Source organism: Haemaphysalis longicornis, unplaced genomic scaffold (genome assembly GCF_048455015.1).
Source record: "Haemaphysalis longicornis isolate Haplotype H1 unplaced genomic scaffold, Haemaphysalis longicornis Haplotype H1 scaffold_7, whole genome shotgun sequence".
Taxonomy (NCBI): domain Eukaryota; kingdom Metazoa; phylum Arthropoda; class Arachnida; order Ixodida; family Ixodidae; genus Haemaphysalis; species Haemaphysalis longicornis.
Window position 1 is genome coordinate 68,598,282 of NW_027526422.1, and position 19,383 is coordinate 68,617,664.

The 19,383-nt window shown below is 46.4% G+C and overlaps 1 protein-coding gene across 5 annotated transcripts in view; it reads left to right on the top strand.

The window, feature by feature from the left end:
- The window catches only part of LOC144145855 (uncharacterized), a 328,427-nt gene that overhangs the window by 266,085 nt on the left and 42,959 nt on the right, over positions 1 to 19,383 (top strand). Inside the window, exon 1 of one of the 5 annotated variants that reach the window (XM_077677658.1) lies at positions 5,983 to 6,253. The exons of the other annotated variants lie outside the window; for them this stretch is intronic. The gene's annotated coding sequence lies outside the window, so the exon portion shown is untranslated. Of the gene's footprint in view, positions 1 to 5,982; positions 6,254 to 19,383 lie in introns of those variants that run through there. 5 annotated transcript variants of the gene reach the window in all.

The following is a 19,383-nucleotide window of genomic DNA, read 5'->3' on the forward strand; positions in this document are numbered from 1 at the left end:
GCAATAAGCGTATTTGATAGCCACTTTAGGGAAAATCCTGAAACAAAACAAAATCAGCAACTGGAAGGCATATCAGCTGCTTCGAGCGAATCATCCGATACCTCTGTGCGCTGGCGATAATTGCAGCTTTCCTGGTGCTTTCGGGCACGAAGGAAAGAGTGAAAGCGTTTATCGGTGACGTTGCCCGATCCCTCCAAGTGCTGTCATATCTGGCACTTGAATTTCGCATTAGCGGAGTAACCTTGCTTGGAATCGCCGTTTAATCGAGCGTGGTATGCAGGCAATATCTCGTAGCCTGATTTTGTTCGTTAGAGGCTACGGTTGCCTCCGTTATTTGTTGTTAGGATACAAAATAATTTCATATGGTTAACCTCGTGCTCTTACAGCCATGGCCGTTGTAATTATGTTCCCTTAATCTCTGTGAAAGTTGCGGCTTCCACCGAGTGTTATATATATATATATATATATATATAAATCTAGAGAAAGATAAACTCACAAAGCGCGCAGAAATAGTATAAGTAAAGAGTCGGATACACAGCAAGAACAATAACAAACAATGTTTACTTACGTAGCGGCAATGGGACTTGCCTTCATCAGAGTAAAGTTACATGATTATGGTGGGATGATTACATGATTATTACCTTACATGATTATTACCATAATCATGTAACTTTACTCTGATGAAGGCAAGTCCCATTGCCGCTACGTAAGTAAACATTGTTTGTTATTGTTCTTGCTGTGTATCCGACTCTTTACTTATACTATATATATATATATATATATATATATATATATATATATATATATATATATATATATATATATATATATATATATATATATATATATATATATATATGTGTGTGTGTGTGTGTGTGTGTGTCCAAGGTGTAGATAACGCCTCCGTCGTAATCATGATTGACGGCCATGGCGCGTGCAGCACCACGTGCAGGATTCATTGCATAGATCTTGAGGGGGGCGAAGGCAGTCAACGCTAATTTGATTATTTCATTAACGCGGTCTGCCGCAATACACCAACAGAGGAAACATTTTACGTGGTATTTAAAGAAGTTCCATTTCCGTCACTCTGTGGGAGCTGAAAGTTTCGCTGAAGGGCTAGTTGGTGCATTGTACTACTGTTGCTGAATACATTTTATGTTGGTGTTGCTGGAGCGGGTGCGGAGTGGCATTGCACAGTACACTGGCGATGTTTCTTAGCGTTCAAAATATGGCTGCGTCGCCGTGTGCCCGAAGGAATGAGTATGATTAATGGGGTGGTGGTGTTCCACAGCGACCTTACAAAGCCACACCTTTTCATTCACCTTCCGTCGTGGTTAAGAAAAAAATTACTATCCCTTACTACAAAAATTGAGGGAAGCGCGAAAGCATTTTAAGATCAAAACTGCGTCAAAATTATGTCAAAACCTTCAAACACCCAAATCGCAAACGAAGAAGGAACCCACGCGACGATTTTCCGCGCACTAAGTAAGCCAAATATATACAAATACGTGGTTTACCAGATAAAGGCGTACTATTGTACTTCTTCACGATCGGTGCGTTCATTGCCTTATGTGTAACCGTTACTTTTTCGAGATTTTTTAACCGTTTTGACACAACGGAAGCCCGATTTCACGCACGCGCCGTGTGTCCAGATATCTTATCAGAACTTTTCAGTGGACCAACTGGCCTATAATGAAATGCATTAGTTTTTTGACAGGCCGCCATCGGTACCACACAGAAAACTTTCGTTTTAAAGACCACTTTATCGCACTTCTATTGTAGTCTCATTTGTTATCTAAAGACCGCTAATTGTCTATAGCTTATTTTCCCGCCAACCCTATTTGTTTTACTAACATCTATTTCATTCTAATTCACTTTTCATTAAAGCGTAAAACCTAGAGCTTCCGGAAAAGAACTAGAAGTGACATCCTCCTAACCAGTACCGAATGCACCCCGGACCGGAGGGCGGTTGATGGGCTGTTTTAGCTTCCGCATCGTCGAAAACAAGTTTGTTGGATCCGCTTTGCGGCACGCTTTCTATGGGTAGCGCATTCATCATCGTCATAAAAATCATCATCATGACCCTGTTTGTGTCCACTGCAGGACGAAAGCCTCTCCCAAAGATTTCCAGCCACGCCTATCGAGGGCCAGCTGAGTCCATGTTTTCCCCCCAAATTTTTGTCGCTCATCTCGCCAACGAGTTATCGATCGACCCCTAGTGCGTTTGCGGTCTATTGGCAGCCACTCTCAAACGCATGTTTCACCTGTTGTCCCTCATTCGCATTACGTGACCCTGCCCATGCCCATTTTCTTCGCTCAATTTGAACTCTAATGTCCTCCACCTTGGTCTGTTCTATAATCCATGCGGAAGTTTTCCTGTCCCTCAACGGGGCCCATTAGGCACGTTGAGAGCATTAGGCAGTGTTAAACATCTATGCGACCCACCTATAGCAACCCTTCAAGAGAGCGCGTCCTGCGATTGCAAAACAGCGCGAAAATAGACGGAGGAAGGGGGCGAATGCAGCGGACGATGCGCTGTTTCTCTCCGGCTATTTTTGAGCTGTTTTCCAACCATGAACCGCTACGAACTAACGGTTCATGGTCGAAGCAGGATGAGCAGCTGTCTGCCAGATTGTTTTACCCATCACGCGGTATCGGATAGGGGGGAAAGTGCGTGCGGCCTGCGCCTATGAATCACAGATTGGAAGAATTAACAAAAAAGCTCCTTTTTGAAATTACGGGAGATATATTGACGCCAGTTTTTAAAGCGAAGCTTCAGTGTCCTCACGCATGCCGCTGTGCGGTAATACGCCCTGCAGGAAAGCCAACTTTCTCTGACGATGATGCTTTGAGATGCGGTTGAGGGCAATGGATCAACGAAGGTGCGCAGCTAAGGTATTTAGGTACCTATACTTGAAAAGCATGGACACGCAGTGGTTAAGAAAGACCAGAAGGCTAACGATGAAATACGGAAAGAACAGTGGAGAATCCAAAACAGCCGAGCTAACCAAAAAAGAGGCAAGGCAGATTGAAACGAATAAATGGAGGGAAAAAATGGAAGCTAAAACGTCGTTAGAGGTGTACAGGGCTGAGAAATTGAACATCAGAAAGGAAAATTTCTACGATAATTCCCAGGGCAGTGCTTTGCTTTTCGAGGCTAGAGCAGGTTGCCTGCGAACTACGAGTTTTGTGGGGAAGTATTCACAAAATGATGGGGTATGCGTGGTCTGCGGAAAAGAAACAGAAACTATGCGGCACATAGTGTTAGAATGTGAGGCTATCCATCCAAATCTACATGAAGGGAATATTGGGCTTCCAGAAGCCCTAGGATTTAAGGGTATCAGAGAGGAAGTTGACTTCAAATCTGTCGAGGGGACGAAAAGAAGATTAGAATGCTGGTGGACGAAAAGCAGAGAGGGGAATATTGCCTAGGACAGTTACCACCTGTAACAGGAAAAAAAAAGTATTTCGGGACTAATAAGCTTTAGTGCCTGCCCTAAGCAGCGGTAGTATTAAACCAAGAGTGTAAAACATGGTTGCATTAGTCCTTTTTGGTAAGATGACATGTCATCACCCCGCTTCAAAGGGGAAGCCAATAGCAATCATCATCATCAGATTAATGATCGTGGGTGAAGCGTAAGAAAAAACGCTTTCCGTGACCACAATCCAACCTGGGTCCCTCTCGTAATGTAGCCGGCGTCTATCCGATTGCTTCATTTCGACATGGTCGAAGCGAACGCCAACCAGCAGTACCGATTGGCGCCGTACACGCGTATCTACAAAAGTGTTCATACTCGCAGTGTGGGATTGGCCAACCAAAGTATCCATCACGAGAAAGTTTCGCGTTCAACATCGTCGTCCTTATACGGAGGGGCGAATGATTTTTAAGTGCAGAGCACTTTAGGCGCTCGCCTTGTCGTCGTAGCTCGCTCTCTGGACCCAAGTAGAGCCACACGGCGTTCCGCCGTAGCGGCTGTCGTCGCGGCGTAACCCAGAGGCTTCGAAAGCCAAGCTGTTTGTATAGTCATAAGCTTTCTAAACTCGTGAATCGCTGGCGCTTGTCCCACATCTCCCCGTTGTTTAGCGCAAAGAAAACTGTAGGTCCATTTGACGCAGAGTATACGTAATTAACCCGCAGCGCCCGCGTTCATTTAGTTAGGAACGCTCGTTTGGTCGGTTTCTACGATAGTAAGCGAAAAAAAAGTGGCAGTGCAACGCCGGCACATGGGAGGGAAGGGGGGGGGGGGAAGCACAAAAAGAACAGAACTCCCGCTGGCGCAGTTTCAGGCAGCGGGCGCGCGAGCACTGCGAAGGCGGGAAATGTGAAGTGCAATAGGTGCACCTATTGCACTTCACATTTCCCGCCTTCGCTACCATGGTAGCCGTTAGCGGATAACGGCGCTACAGCCCATTATGGCAAATCACTGCTCTGCACTTCCGACAGCTTTCAAATTGAGTGGAACGGCTTTAATTTTTTGTCCAGAGCGCCTTGTGTGCCGATCCACTCTTTACTATGTAGCGCGCTGTGGTGATGGGCTACGAATTCATGTATTAGCCCATGTTAGGGATTATTCTCATACTCAGGGGGTTTGTTTTTATTTTATTTTTTCCTCCATGAGAATGAGTTCTCGCGTTACTTGCGAATTGCTGCATTGCCGACAGCCTAAATAACCAGTTATCTCGGAATTTTTTGAATTTTTCTGAAAAACCTGTTTTTTTTTTTCACGCCCTTCAAAATTTTATAAAAACTCCCATCCTTATCTAGCCCGCGTGCTGGTGTCTTGCAGTTCTAGCCACTGAGCCGCTGTGGTATATATGCCGCACTGCGTTTGTGAAGCTGTCAATGTTCCATGAAGGCCAAAAGGGCTGGCATTAAGATTAGAGGGAGAAACTTAGGATAACAAAATGGAATAGTTGTAACTCGTTTGACCTTGACCTAGTTGCGTGTGAGGCATGGGGTGCGTAATTCTAAGCGGTACACATGTGCGCTGCACGTAACGCTCTTCGACATTGAGGGAGATGCGAGAAAAAAATTCGGCATTGTGATGCGAACCCACGCCATTATTGCTACGGCTCAATGGCGTCAAACCGCGATACCGCTGAGTCTTTGCCGATGTTCTCCTGGGGAGACAATGGGAACTAACGCTAGGAAAGCAAGCGGTGCACCTCGTGTTCTCACCTACCGCTGTGTCGTAATCGGTAATTCTTGCCGATCATCCTCTCTGCCCCGCAGTTGTTTCCACTTCTATTATTTATCGCTGCCCTTTACAAATGTCTTTTCTTTTTAGGTGCAGTTCTCGCGGAAGGGAGTGGCAAAATTTTTTAGTTCGATGTTTTCCTTCTATGGCTACAGATCTTATAGTTACAGATGGCTACAGATGTTATGGTTGAAGTGTTAAGCAATGTGACGTTGTGCTGGACCCATTGCTTTAGTTATAGACAGCCTTTCAAATTATGTGCGCGGCAGGCGTGAACTTCTGGCTTGGCAGATTCGCTTTTTATGGCCTTTTAGACACGCACAAAGCGTTGTGATCGGTACATTGAGTACCCGACGCTTATTTGGCAAAGCAAAGCACTACGCTATGATCATACTACCGGCGCAAAAGCCATATCGTGAGCTATGCATGGACGTAAAAAAAACGGCGTGTCACGCACGCAGTTCGGTTGGCGAGACGTGAAATGACGTCATTCTTTAAACTTGGTATACGAAAGCTGCGGCAGCAGTCTGAACGTGGCATTATGCCTGAATCGTTACGAAGGTGTTTTGTTATTTCCACGTCGAAGGGGTTATAGTCTTTTAAAAAATGCTCCGATAACAAACCAGCTGGTATCACTTTCGCTTGCACAGCGTCGCGCTATCGGTGAACTGCTGAGCAGTGGCGCTACTCGTCAGTAGTTCTTTCTTTCCATTCTTCGCAATTGCGAGCTGAGGTAACCTTCATCATTCTTCTTACCGGCGCAATTTCATGACCCTTGGTGCGATCCACAGGCCATGGCCGCTGAATAATTGCACGCTAATTCCCCTCCCTCGGCCGTGCGCAGTCAGTGCGGAAATAGCTACTTGCGGTCTTCCTGGAAACCATCCCTTCGGTTGCAGTGCGACCGTTGCCGTGTTTTTTTATCTCGATGCTCACGATGGTGATTCTGCGGCCAAACAGTGTTTCCGTCGACGTGGATTCTCGACAGGCCTCGCCTGCATTTTTCCTACGCGTCGGTGCACAGAAATTTCGATGCACGCCAGAAGACCTCTCAGGTAATCTTGATAAGCCCTGGAACCTTCCTCTAGCATTCTTAAGTCTCGCTTATTTGGGAAGATCTGCTCCTAGTGATTGTAATGATTGTGGTAGCCTATACGTGAAGTGCCTTCCGTTATGCCTACATTCGGTTTCAGTTGAAGCTCCGCCGAAGCTTTGAAGCGTCGAAGCCGCGTCGAAGGTTAAGTCCTCAAGGTGCACTCCAGTCGAAAATGACATGAAATATTCCTGTAGTTTATCGTATTTTTCAGTGTCGTACTCTCGTCTTTTCGTATCCTTGTGTGGTAATTTTGGCAGCTGGCTATGTTACGACAGCACAATGGCTGTCATAGCGACAGGCAGTTCTGTTGTGACTTCAGGAATGTTTGTCGTTGAGAAAATCGACTTTGTCGTTACGACATAAATGTGTGCCGTAACAACAGATGGCTTTGTCGTAACAACAGGACTTCTCAGTGTTGTCGCAACAAAGTTTTTTGTCGTACGACAGGAATTCTTGTTAGGTTTCTGCGGTATTCATGTTTTCATTTTAGACTGCAGGGCCAAGGCTTTTTTCGCAGCCGAGGCGTAGCTTCGCCGCTTCAAACCCCAAGTTTGGTTCTTGGTGTGTGTGTGTGTGTGTGTGTGTGTGTGTGTGTGTGTGTTTGCCCACATGCATGGCCGAGTGTGTACCGTCGCATTTGTGGCGGGAAACATAAAACCGGGATGTGCAACAGCGCCGTAAAAGTGAAAACAAAAACAAAAGAGGGCCACGTGGAGGCTATGCGGTGCATGTTCCCATTTTTAGCCGTCCGTGAGCACTTCCGGTTGTTTGTCAGCGTAACAGCCACCTGTTGCCGGAGTTCCGTTTCGCCGATGCGCAAAGAGTTACATACACGTAGTTTTTCCAATGTTCGCGCAAGTGTGAGCGTGTTTTCTTTCGGAGAAAAAAACAAATGGTTTCGCCAGATGCGCCAGTCGTGCGCCCATTCGCGCCGACGCTTGTTTGTAACGTCAGGGCTAGCCTGGTACGCGGCCGTCATCAACAGGAGGAAGGTCGTTTCGAGCGAAGCCGGATAACACGTTGCGAAGAGCTTGAAACAGTTTCTTTCCGTGTGAGTGAGGCATTTTAATTGATTTCGCAGTCTTAGATTATGCCGCGTTATATTTTCTTAGGGATGCCGGCTTTTACTTGGATCTTCTGGCATTCATAGTTAACAAACTAAGAACGCATCGAGCTTGGTTTGAAGAACACAACAGGTGAAATATTTAGGGTTTATAGCGTAGTGCGGGCGAGTACTTGTAAACTGGCCGCTGCTCCTTGAGTACGCCCTCATTGCCAAATGTGTCTCAAATACGTCAAATGAATAACTCATGTCAGTTGTACCGATTGTTGTACAACTGATGTCAGTTGTACATAAGGTCGGATTAACTGTACCACGGTTTATTATGCCTTCATTAGGTCGTCTGTACGCGTTTCCTTGTCAGTACAGCCAGCCGTCACCTGAGCTTGCTTATGGGGGTTATATCAAAGCATAAACGTACCTAAAGCATACAAAACCACCCGAACTGAAATAAATAGCAGCCAAAAGGTACTTCAAATGTTTGAAAACCACGGTGTAGAGAAATATTCAACAGATATTGCCGAAACCGACCTAAACAGAGAAAACCCGCAAAAACGTACAAGAAGCACTAGCCAAAAGGCTGACCAAAAGGCAGAAAAATACCCGGAATACTATTTATAATGCATAAAGATGTCATAAATAGATTATATGCGTGATAGCAAATGTTAATATTTAGATATGTCAAACCCTTGAAAATGGGAGAAAAAAAAAAAGCGGTAGCGGGATTTGAACCCGGATTAGTATGTCTGCTTCCCAGGAGCGGAACTACTACACCACGAGAGTTTTTTTTTTTTTTAAACACCACGAGAGAAAGCGGTTCTGAGCGGTTAAATTGAGGGCCACATGCACGTGGACATAGACAAGCCCCTAGTCAAACAAGCCCCTAGATGGCGCCATGCGTCGCTTGGCTGTGCTGACTAGGAAACGCCTATGCGCCACCGTGTTCGCCCCATCATTTGGGGTTTATCTCGAAATACTGTTACAATAGATTTTTCATGTCCACGCTGGAGCATGCGTATTATCTTGAAGTATGGTGCGCAACACATTTCTAAAAGGTGTGGGGCGAACTTTGGTGACGTATAGTTGATAAAAAGCTTAGAAAACTGTGCCTTTCGGGGCAAATACCGAACGCGCGACGCCGACTTTTAAACTAAGAGCGAATACGCTTACGAAAGCGCAGTGTTTTCACCGCAACTTATGGACTTGGGCCTACGCGGAGATAAGCTCTCTTGAAAAGAACGCTTGCGCACAATCAGAAAATCTGCAATCGGGAGCTTGCACAATATTTAAGGCGAAAGCCTTGTGCGTATACATTACCAACGCGAAAAGCGAAGGCCGTCGTAACTTGAATGGTACCGAAATTCACTTGACCCCAGTGGCACAAACTGCCCAGTCGTGCCCGGTCGCACACACCGATTGCTGCTTTCCAAAGTTAATGATTCATTATTGATTGTAACGTTAATATGGTATGGTTGAGGGGAACCAAGATGAACTAGAGTGAACGAAAACGAATTAATATTGATTAATGATTGATTGATAGCAATAACTCGTAAGGTGGGTTAATGTGGATTAAGTAAGTCTGTAAGTGGATTAAGTAAGGACGGTGAACTAGCGTGGCTGCTGTATCGACGGGTGGACGTGTATATAAAAGGTACCCGTCAGAATAGTACGCCAGGCTGTTTGCCTTCACTATTACGTAAACAGACTTGGGGAACCGAGATTTTTTTTTTTTTTTCAGTACAAAGCAATAAAGTGTGTGGCACCGCATTGCGGTCTTATCCGATGCAAATAGACTACAAGGCCGGGAGTTCTGTAACCGTCTGGTTGAACCTATCTCATCTTTTTCTTAATAGTAATTTGCGGCAGCTGGAGGATTTAGACTACGGTTCATGGCAGATCCTGTTACAACGAACCCGCAGCTGCACCGGAAATGAACCGTCGATATCGCCTTGTTTATAAGCACGTGCATGTTCTACAAGGCCTCGTACTCGCTGTAAATGGAGCCCAGACACGCTGGATATACGGCGCCTCGGGTCGCCGATAAATTTCGTTTGCCGGATGTGCCCGGCTGTCAACAAAGGAGCAAAAGAAACATGGCAAGTTGATTGGATGGAAGCGTGGTTAAGTTCACGGAAGCAGAGGCTGTATGGAGGCTTTGTTCATGGAGGGAAATGTAGTGGCGAAATGTGAATAATTGCCTTGAGAGGCCGAAAACAGCCGAGGCTTGCCAATCTTAAACGCAAAACACTTTCTTTGGCTTCCAAAACGCGTTTCTGCGTCCCCTCCTACCCATAGAGTTTCTTAGTAAGTGTACTAAAGAGGAAACTGTGCCTGGTAAGCCATGTCGTAGTGGGGGTTCATTGGAAAGACCCCCTTTTTGGCTTGGGCTTGGCATGACAACTGAATTCTTAAGCGGTTTTTGGGATTTGCTTTCTTCACTATGCATTAACACGTTTACAAGCTACAAGGAAGCCGAAATCCTCCCTTTTCTGTGGTAGCCGTGTTCAGTGAAACAGCAGGCAATGCGTGATCGCACCTTACGTTGCTCATGCCGAAGTCGAAGGACGTATGACTGAGCGGGTAATATGCTGCCGCGAAATTTGTAGCCGACGAAAAGAAGAAACAAAACGTACTTCGACGAAGACAAGATACGGCAGTTACGGGCGCTTGTATGCGTCCTATCTTGTCATCGTCCACGACTGTTTAACTCCACGTTTTCATTTTTCTTGTTAAACTAGCTGGCGGTCGCGGTGCACCGGTTCACCACGAAGGCAACGTTTTCATAGGCACGCTCAAAAAACTTTCGAAACTCTTCAAACAACTTAACTTTTTGAAATAATGGTAAAATTAATAGAATCAGTTTCTAATGAGTTACCCCCCAAATATTAACATTGTTCGTAACTACAACCTTGAATAAATTTGAGGCGCTAAACAACGGGGACCAGAAGAAACACGTAGACAGACAAGGCGCCACTTCCAACTAAACTTTAATAGTGAAAAACCCTGGATTAAATACACTGTTTTGACGTCATGCAAAAACGTCACACCAACAACGTGTGCCAACCTACACGTGTCCATCTAAAAACTGGGGTTCTTTGAATGATAATGTGACCGATGGTGTACTGATGCACTTATCTCCCGCCTTGTGAATGAAGTACGCCTCCACAATTTCTCTTTCTTGCCTGTCTCTCACCCATTCTAAAAACGTGGCCTGTTTGAAGAGCGGAGTGCATTTAGTTCCCTGCTGATTGCACCTTTTGCAGTGCTCACGTAGACAGTCTGTGTCTACGTGTTTCTTCTGGTCCCCGTTGTTTAGCGCCTCAAATTTATTCAGTATGTTCAACCAACTAGCCCTGATCAAGCTTTTGTTACTACAACCTTGGCCTGCGGAATAGCAGGCACAACCGGTCCGGCAAAAATACGCTGTAGTTCTTTTTTTTCCTTAGTTTTAAAACAGCCTGTTTTTTATTTTCCACTTCCATAATTGCACACTATTCTTCGCGTTTTTGTGGCACTTTGTTTAAATTTGCGGTCACTAAAATGTTTCAATCCAAGCCAATGATGAAACTAAAGCGAGCGCGATGTATAATGGCGGTCCATGACGACACAGACGACGTTGATGTGAGCCGCATAGACGCTAGCGCCAGATTCCTCTCTAGTGTATACTGTAAGAAACCCTATGCTCCTACCTTACTATTCGTCATTACTATAATTATAAATGATAATTTATAGTTATAACTATTTAAAAAATAGATAAAATAAAAATACATAAAAATAGATAGACAAAAAAAGCATAGCCAGAAATACACCGATATAGGCTGCGCCGTGTCGGAAACGGACGCGCTCCTCCTCATAACAATTCCGGTTTCTTGTTTTCGTTGGGAGAGCGTCCGTGTGAGCGAAACTCCAAGCCGGGGCCGTATGACTCCGACACCGGAACAAGATTGCGAGCGATGAACGCGCGCTTGGCGGCGTCTCGTTCTGGCGCTGTTCCGAAACGATTGCAGTTTCCGGCGCTGCAAGGGCTCTTCTGGCTTGCTGGCCGACTGGAATGTAGGTGCGTGTCTGTCTGTGATTATCGCAATGTTGGAAGCGTTTACAGCGCTGCTGCTTCCAGGTTATTGAACGCCCGCTTTTTTTTTTTCGTGGACAAAAATTAATTCAAATAGGACGAGCGCTTGGCCAACCTATCGCTGTTTCCATTGTGTTATGTATTCAGGGTGAAGGCGTTGTTCCTTTCACGAATGGATGGAAAATGTTAAAAGAAGTGGAGAGACCAGCTTGGGTGGGCGGGAATCAGGCTTGCTACTCCGGATCACTTTGATGTGATTCGCTACGTACTCGCGCGAACGCCCGCGCATATGTGCGCATACTAACACAAGAATGGCTGCACTAATATAATACTCTTGCCAGGAGTGCTGTTCCAAAGAAAGGTTTAATGTCTGATAAAGGCTACTGTCCTCAATAAAATTCACTGTTGACTACGCGTTCGATCGACTACCTCAACGCTGCTTAATTTTTGTCCCCAGTAATTCCGTGCTTGCCGCTATTTGATTTGACTGAAGGACAAGGTTTCTACAGTCACAACTTGTGGCTGTTTTTTTCTCGGTACGCAATCACGTTGATTAACTAAGGGAAGGTACAGCATTCAAATGGACGTAGCACGCATGTGCAGGGTGCTACGTCCCTCCCTCCCCGTGTCTCGCGAAATAGCAGTTCATTTCGCACACTAGTTGGTCTTGTGAGTCCTACCCGGCGAACGTCTTTAGCATTTCAGAAGCTGCACTGAGTTTTTTTTTTTTTTTCGTTTCCGCACGACCTATTCTGTTCCGGAATTGCAGACCATTTAATTTTCCCTTGTTTAATTAACTTTTCTTGGTTTTTGCTGTAAGGCAGGCAAGAGTGCACATCTTTTATGACGCAGAGCCTTGGAATATACTTAACTTGTGCCTTTTATAAGAATATAAGCCACGCGCAGATGTTATTATCAGGTATTGGGTAATCACATCCCCGAAATATTTTCTACGACATATATATTCGAAACGAGACCGCATTCGTTGCACGCGCTGCAAAACGAAACACACCTCTCACTGTGCCAGTATCAGGTATAAGCGAGGCTACAATAAAATTCACTTGTGCCGCACGTATTCGGAGGTGACAGCCCTGGTATGCTGGGGCCGTCATCGACGCCCGTAACAGCGGCCGAGAAGGGCGCAGAACCGCGTTTGCGGATAGCTATTGTTGGCGTTTGAGTACCCTACCAAGACGCAGCGGCTTTCGAAGTGCCCTAAACATACAATTTACTTACAGACGTCACCATTACAAGTTTTTTAGGTCGCGGATGGGCAAAACGAAGCGAAAGAGAACCAAACCACTGCATGAGCCCCTATCATCGGCGCAGCGCTAATCCCGTCAACGCCGAGGAGAAGCGGCGGCAGGCGGAGCAGCGATCGCAAAGCTCGAGGCGTATAGCTTGCGTGTGCGTGAAGTATCAGACAAGCTGGGGCTGGTCGTCTCGCGTGGGCCAGTCAGACCGTCTAATTTGCAGACGCCACCTTGTCTTCTACAGTGACAGCCGTAAGACGGTGACAGGACAGATAGACGCGTCATTTGAAAGCGGTGCAATATCACCGCAAGCAGTTACGTAATCGCACAAAACGACCCGCGCTAATCTGAATTTCACTCGTAGCAAACGAAAATACGCAGCAAGAATGCCCTGCACCGCTTTTGGCCGATCCTTTTGCGTGACTAGGAAACTGACAGCACTGATAATGCGTATCTTCAAACGTCACGCTTATCTCAGGTGTGTCCGCTTACGGCTGGCACTGCAGAAGAGAAGCGCCCCTCCCGGGTGGTGGCGTCTGCAAATTAGAGGGGGCCACGCGTAAAAACCACCGGCCCGACATTGTTCGAGATCCCCGCACGCGCAATGGTGAGGTATCTCCATTCCAGCAGCTACGAGCAGATGTCGCCAGCATGCTCCGGAGCCGTTCGTTTGTTTGCCCTATACAAGCATTATGCGCGCTGTGCACAAGTTCTCCGTTCCTTTTCAGGACGCTTGTAGTGACGACGATCGATTCCTGGTAACACACTTTCTTATTAATAAGGCGCTGGTGGGCTAGTGGGTGTTTCATAGCTGAAGGGCAAAATTGTGCTTAAACTTTTGCAAACGGAGGTGAACAAGAAAGACTGCGATACAGGACGATAGCGTATGCCATCCTGTAGCTGCGGTTTTTTGTTCTTTTTTTTTTTTAAGCTCGAACGCCTTCTCACTTCAAAACATTTTCTGGATTTGCAGAAATCGACACACAGACCACTCTTGCTACTGCTATTGCATAGGACCGTTTTCACATAATTCGACAAAGCCGCCTTCATGAGTTGTCGGTATAGTGGCGTCAGACTCGATGTTTGTCTTCCCGTAAGCACCATTATCATCATGTGCACTGCAGGACTATATTTCCCATAGGCCTTTCAACCGGTCCTGTACTATCTAACGCAAACGCACGACGAGAACCACTTAAGCCTATCACGTTCGCACACTGTGACCGACCAATCTACAAACCCGACAATCTGCATCAGCTCTGTTTAGTGCCAATTTTAACCCATCAGGTCTCACTACGTGGCCCCCTTATTCCTCCGTCGTCGCAGCCACTGGCTTATTGGCAAATCTCGGCCGAATTGAAAAAATATATATATATATATATATATATATATATATATATATATATATATATATATATATATATATATATATATATATATATATATATATATATATATATATATATATATACGACAGTTTTAGCTGACCGTTTTCGACAGTCCGCTCCAGTACCGGTGGCCTGCTGAGCGCAACCGTAACGAATGACGTTCGCGGCCACGCATGCGCGATGGTGCTCCACTTGCTATTGGAGCGGAGTGGACAGTGAAAAACGGTCAGCTAAAACTCGCTATTGTTGCGATTCTGCCCCTGATGGATGTCGCCTTCTTTGCTTCGTGCGAAGCGTTGTGTATTCTGCTCCACCTTTTCCACCTTCCTTTCTGCGTGAAGTAGAAAAAAACATCATTGAGTGCGGGCGTGCAAGCAGAAGTAACCGAGAGTCCACTTGTGGACGGAATGATAACTGAGTCGCGAAGAGTCATCTTAACGTCCGCAGAAGATTAGGAACACTTGCAAAAGAGTACTGGTGCGAGTGCATCAACACTTATTCTGTAACGACTTCTTTGAACGGCAGTCAGGAACCTCGGTACGTACGTAAGTACTGTTATCGTCGGCGTTGAAGGCGTGGCCGGGAGTAGTAGTTCACCATGATAAACGTATATCCAGTCATCGGGCACTCATATGAGGGATATCGTAGCACAGGGGCGAGGAATCGGCGATACGCTATGGAAGCACTTCCATTGAGGACTGCACAATAAAGTAGTGACGCACCCGTCCACGCGGAACTTGCCCTGTTTGGTGCAACGAGGATCGCTGCAGTCTTGCGTTTTCGGCAGTTTCAGTGCACAGGGGACGTGATAAGAGGGTTAGGAATTTCTCTTTACGGCGAAAGTCTTAAATAGCGAATTGAGCAAAAAGATGCATCAACCCTTCCGCTCTGCGAAGGACTAGCAGTGAAGCGAAGCTGTCTTTTTACTGAATCGACGCGTGTCTGCGCGAAACAAAATACGTTTGTTTGTATTTCGCGATTGAGCTTAGTGAATCCGCTGAATGGAACTTGGGAAGGCTACAAACATGGGGATGCCCGTGTTCCTTCCGTAGAAGCCGATTTATTCATATGAGATGGGCATCCCGCAATCCCAAAGTACGTAATTTGAAAAGATGAAACTCGGCGTATAATGTGAGTCATCTTAGCGGCTACTTGTCATACAACTTGTGTCAACTTGTTTTAATAAAATAAGTGTTGTTTTCTCTAGCCTTGCTCCCTCCGTAGAAGGCCATGTATTGACTAGGGAATTCTGTAACACTTACAATTTCGCTGTGAACTAACTAAACGCGACAGGTAAATGAAACTTGGCTTAACGACAGTCGCTCGCCGTAGAGACCGATTTCATTTTTTTTTTTCTCGAAAGATACCTACTTTTTTAATGGGAGCTACAGAGCATTCCCGAGAAGCTGGAGGCGAAAATTTTATTGTGTCAACCCGACGCGTAGACGAACGGTTATCGCCCACCGCCAGAAAATAGCTATGTACTGCTTCTCTGCAAAAATCTGTCGTCCGTAACAGGTGAGGTGTGGCCGGCCTTCACGCACATCCCAATGTGGGCACAGTAGCGAAGCGGATTGGCTGATTTTGTAACAAAACTTGAAATCAGAGAACCTTTTTCTCTTCTTGGCTCTTTGCGTTGAAGAAAAAAAAAAAAAGGGGGGGGGGGGGGGGTGCTGCCCTTTTCGGAGTGCATCGTCGCGCAAATTGCATATGGAACTCCTCAATGTGCAGTCCTGCGGTTGTTTATTTTTGCATGGAGCGAGCGAAGCTAACGGATCAGTAAAGTAGCCTTCTCGCTTTGCCATTATACGGTGCTTCAGATCACGTCGTGTGCGATTTCAGGTTACCTAGCGCACAGTTGCCAACCGCCACACAGCGCCCTATGCACCGTCACCCCGCATCATCTGTATGGTGCAAGTTGGGCCCCTAGGGCTCCTGAATGGATTCCTTCATGTTTTTAGTCAAAGGGAGATCTCCGGAGAGGTCGCGGGGGGGGGGGGGGGGGGGGAACGTTTGTTACAATTACTTATAATTCGGAAGTTCGTGTTATGAACTAGTTTTGAGCTCAGAGCGAGGAAACGTAGCCCGGTGTGGAATGCAATCAGAGGGTCGATCACGCCCATGTCAGTGCGAAATTCAATTTCGGCGCCCACGCTCAGCGCATACGCCCCCCTGTTCTGGGGCACATGGAGAGTGTGAGAGAGAGAGATAGAGTGTGAGAGAGAGAGATAGTGTGAGAGAGGGATAGAGAGAGAGGGATAGAGAGAGAGAGGGATAGAGAGAGAGGGATAGAGAGAGAGAGAGAGAGAGAGAGAGAGAGAGAGAGAGAGAGAGAGAGAGAGAGAGAGAGAGAGGGTTTAATGAATACTGAAGCGGGCAGCCTCACTAACGGCGGCGCTGGCTTTTTCAAATGGGTGTGCAGTACGGCGAAAAGGAGAAATAATGCGGTAAAATATAATAAAGGGAAGCATAAACGTGAATAAAATTGGGCAGGAGGAAAGATGCTGTCACTGGATGCTATAAGTATGACAGGGTCTTCACGGTTAGATAACGTACAATCCTGCTTAGGTAAAAAGTCAACAGAACCTTTGTCCCCAGCGCTATGCCAGGAAGGAAGGTGATGGAATAGGTGGGATAAACAGGCTCTGGGCGGGATGACGGTCGGGACGTCTTTATCCGCCTTTTTTGTGTGCTGCTTGCCGAGTGCCGCATGTGACGCTCGGCAGCTAGCTGGCTCGGCCGGCGCTGTCGGACGGGCGCCGCGAAGCTGACCCGCACCGACGCGCTCGTCGTTGTCTGCTCACCGTCGATCAGGTGGCTCAATCATCGTATCTGATCCACTCCCGGGTGTTGGCGCTCGTGTTCCGTTTGCGAAGGAAATGCGAGGAATTTGCACAGCGCACCGCTCGTTTCTCTCGAAGGAAAGGGAAGGTGTACCCGTTCGTCGCAAATTATCGCCCCCCCCCCCTCCGTCCCCCAAATTAAACTCCGTTGCTGGTCGCTCCGACGTGCACCTTCGCGTCTTCGGACTGCACCGCTGACCGCGTCCCTGCACTGTTGATCGCCCCGCCAGTGCTTCCTGTAGCACTTGGTGGAGGCGGTTTTTTGTCTCCTCTCACTCAACTTCCCTCAGCGGCGGTGAGGAGAACTCCGCGACGAATCGATATTTCATGAACACACGTGCCACATCCGCCGCCCACTTATTCTTTTTTTTTTTTCTTTTTGGCTGGGCGGTATCGTTTGGCAGCGTTATTGCCGAACACCTTATCGGTCAAACAAGGCCCGGAGCTTTCCCTTCCCCTCCACCTTTTCTGTTTCAATGATCGACGACGTCGGCCTGGTTTTCGTGACGCTGTCTTGTTTCTGTAATTCGAAACGAAAAGGAACTGGGGTCTACGATGGTTGTACTGTTATGACACAGGTGAATGGGCTGTCTTATCTAGGGGCTGTTGGATCGGCTCCAGCCGAATTGCTTTAGATCTCTGTGCTACTCTGGCGCGTGCGTCTGTTCAGGCGCGCGCGTTGTTCGGCTTTGCGTGGGAACAAAGACGGGCGTAGAAGCCTTGCGCTCCTGCCTAATGGAGAGCCCTGTTTACGTTCAGGAAGATTGGTATTGGGTGGTACACGTGTGTTTAGTTCAATCCCACGTGCATTTACCGAAGTACGTACCTTATTGGAAGTTTGACTTCTGTCGGCATGGCTTTTGATGCATGGCATGGCTTTTGATGATGTCGGCATGGCTTTTGATGAATGCAGGCGCATTTCATTTAGTTGCCCGACTTCAAGGTCGTCGCAACGTTCGTCGGCAGGAGGCAAGGTCGTCATAACAAGCTTACACGAAATGGGAAATGCTTTTTAATATACTGGAGGTGTTTTTGGGAGTTACGCTTTCAGCCGTCTTTGTTTACTTTCGCGCTTTAAGCGTTTTGTTTGTCGCGCAGCTGGTGACTCCGTGCGCCTGGTCACCACAGTTCCCGAATGGCAGATAGCTGACATATGTGCGTTTCTGATTCGCGAAAATGGCGTGAAACAATACGCTATTATCATAGTCGAAGCTTAGCAGCACATTCGGTCGGGGTCTTCTTGTGAAAAATTTCTGCTTTTTTTAGCTTATAACATCTGCCACGGTAATAATTGTTCTACTGAAGAACTTCGCCGAATTCCTTGCACGTAATACTTCCTGAACTGTAGGGGGCGCAAGGACTGTTTGATGATCCACTAGTTGCTCGAGTGGGCGAATATGTCTGAAACCCCACACGGCGCAAGTTACAACGTTTCGATGCGTTTAAAGCAATATAATACGTGTTACGACCTTCGCCTCTTGCCTGAATTGTAACGTCGGTATCAAAGTGCGCAAAAAACCAACGTTCAGAGTTCGAATAGACTGACGTAAAGCGCGCCGCGTTAAGAGGTCGCAGACCGAACGTCCGAACGAGAGCTTGCGACAGAGCATGCTGCGCATCTATTTTCTGCTTGCTCGATGTACCTCTGTGCATTCGTATACTTGTTTTCGGACGTATAAATGAAGAACACTGCTCAGTAAGGAATTGCATGTGTTTATTATCTGAACACTTCTTTTGCATTTTTAAGCGCAGGCGTTCTTTCGCCCAGTACTCCTGCGTGAATAGTGTAGTAGATTGTGAATGCACAAACACGATTAATTAGTGAACGTTTGGGAAGATAATACTTATGATGAAAATACAGACCGTTGTAATAAAAACTAAAAGAACGGAACAGAAGAAGAAACTAAATATAACCAAACGCAAGAAAAGTTACCCATTGTGGCTTTTAAAAACCATACCTAGCAGTTATTGTCCGTCGCAAAAAAAAACAAGAAATATATAAACTGAAATAAATAAACGAAATCTCAAACGTCTATCTAATCCAACCTCCTCCTGCGAGCAAAACTTTATCATCCCTTCCTAAAGAAAGTTGAGCGAAGCGCGGAAGCTTCTTCACATCAAAAATGCGTCATAAGTGCGTCAAAACCTTCGCTAAAATACATCCAATCGGTCGTCAAACACGACACCGAAATCGCATACGAAGAACGAACCCACGCGACGAATTTTTGCACGCTAAGTAAACTGTTCCACGAACGATCTAAATGTATCCCTGATACGTGTGTTTTGAGATAAAGGTATACTATTATACTCCTTGTCATTCTTTTTCTCGATTTTCAGGTAACCGTTCTGGCGCAATGCAATCCCGCTTTCACGCACTCGCCGTGTGTCCATAGATCTTCTATAGCTTTTCCGTGTGTTCATAGCTCTTCGTTCGACCAAGCGGTCTGTGGGGAAATGCATTAGTTCTTTGAGAGGA